The sequence below is a fragment of the Rhinopithecus bieti genome, unplaced genomic scaffold (genome assembly GCF_001698545.2).
Source record: "Rhinopithecus bieti isolate Rb0 unplaced genomic scaffold, ASM169854v2 scaffold_3041, whole genome shotgun sequence".
Lineage (NCBI taxonomy): Eukaryota > Metazoa > Chordata > Mammalia > Primates > Cercopithecidae > Rhinopithecus > Rhinopithecus bieti.
Window position 1 is genome coordinate 583989 of NW_016804262.1, and position 1951 is coordinate 585939.

At 39.4% G+C, this 1951-nt stretch overlaps 1 pseudogene across 1 annotated transcript; it reads right to left on the minus strand.

Annotated features, from left to right (window-relative positions):
- Window positions 1-4: 4 nt before the first annotated feature.
- On the minus strand, window positions 5-1596 carry LOC108526618 (14-3-3 protein zeta/delta pseudogene; annotated as a pseudogene). Its single transcript, XR_001884570.1, has one exon. The product of XR_001884570.1 is annotated as a 14-3-3 protein zeta/delta pseudogene (transcript).
- Window positions 1597-1951: the final 355 nt, after the last annotated feature.

Here is a 1951-nt window from a genome sequence, read left to right on the forward strand (position 1 = left end):
TTTGTTTTACTGCTGTGCTTGATATATATGAAGTAATGAATACCAAGCAATTCATTTTTACTGCATCTTTACTTTTACATTTGTTCTTAGGTTGCCTAACACATTTAAATACAAATAAAATGAGTGAAGCAAAAATAATGAAAGCTAACAGCTGGTAACTTTACAAATAATGCAATGTGAACTGTTTCTGCCCTTATCCAGAGTAAAATACGTTACAACTTTGTCTAAAGGAAGACTTCTGCAGTTGTAGTCAAAGGTTGTGAGATTGAGTATTCCACAGATATACATGGTTTAACATGTGGTACCCATGGAGTATCTGTTTCTACCACAGCCTTGTAAGTGCTCCATACCTTAAAGTACCCACAATTACTACACCTGTGACTGGAACCAATGTTCTCTTTTATTCCCCACCAGGACAAACCAATATGTAGGCAGTTTTCTTTGCTTTGACATGGAAGCAGTTTTAACACTGGCCCTTGTGAAGCCACAATGTACCAAAAGTACTATACCAAACATTTATAACTTGTATAAAAATTCCACATCCCCATATTGGCCACCTCAAGATGAAAACAGATAACTCCCTAAATGTTAAGTGGCTCTACTCCTCTAATATTAAACATAGAGACCATATGGGAAATATAGAAATTCAAATAGAAGTAACATAAACCTGTCATAAGTTGTAAACAAAAAACTATTTGTGGGACCGCATGGATGACAACGGGAATGGTCTACTGTGTAAATTTTAGAATAAGGCAGACAAAAGTTGGAAGGCCAATTAATCTTCCCTGCCTTCTCCTGCTTCAGCTTCGTCTCCTGGGTATCTGATGTCCACAGTGTCAAGTTATCTCTCAGTAATTGCATTAGTGTGCTGTCTTTGTATGACTCTTCACTTAATGTATCAAGTTCAGCAATGGCTTCATCAAAAGCTGTCTTTGCAAGAGAGCAGGCTTTCTCTGGGGAGTTCAGAATCTCATAATAGAACACAGAGAAGTTAAGGGCCAGACCCAGTCTGATAGGATGTGTTGGTTGCATTTCCTTTTTGCTGATTTCAAAAGCTTCTTGGTATGCTTCTTGTGACTGATCCACAGTCTCTTTCTTGTCATCAGCAGCAACCTCAGCCAAGTAACGGTAGTAATCTCCTTTCGTTTTCAAATAGAAGACTTTGTTCTGCTTGTGAAGTATTGGGGATCAAGAACTTTTCCGAAAGAGACAGTACATCATTGCAGACATCTCTTAGCTACGTCTCAATTTTCTCTCTGTATTCACAAGCCATCTGCTGTTTTTTCTCAGCCCCTTCCGTCTTTTTGGTTCAGTACTTGAGACGACCCTCCAAGATGACCTATGGGATCCTACAACATTTTTATAAGCAACTGAGAGAAGATTCTCTCCTCATTGGATAATTCAGCTCCTTGCTCAGTTACAGACTTCATGCGGCTGTCATGTCATCATATTGGTCAGCCTGCTTGGCCAGTTTGACCTTCTGAAGAGCTCATTTTTATCCATGACTGGATGTTCTGTGTCCGGAGTGGGTGGTGGCGGTGGAGGGACAGGGGCTCAGCAGTCTTTGGGCAGCGGCAAGGCTGAGACTCTGGGGATGGAATTTCGACATGAGATTTGGAGGGGACAGCTATCCAAACTATATCAGTTATTTTCCAAAATATACAAATCTGATCAAGCTAGTCCACTATTAAAATCCTTTAATGGCTTCTCATTACACTTGGGAAAAAATTCAACTCCTTTAATACTAGATGCATGGTGTGCCCACCTGTTGAGTTCTTCAGCCTTTTTTCCTGTAAGTTCTTAACTTATGCTTTTTCTCGAGTCTAACACGACTACCATATTTCAGTAAATCTGAGATATCAACCATAAGATGCACCATTGTTTTATGTGACATTAAGAAAAAACAATTCTGCCAACTAAAATGGTAAAATAACTTACATTGCGAGGGATG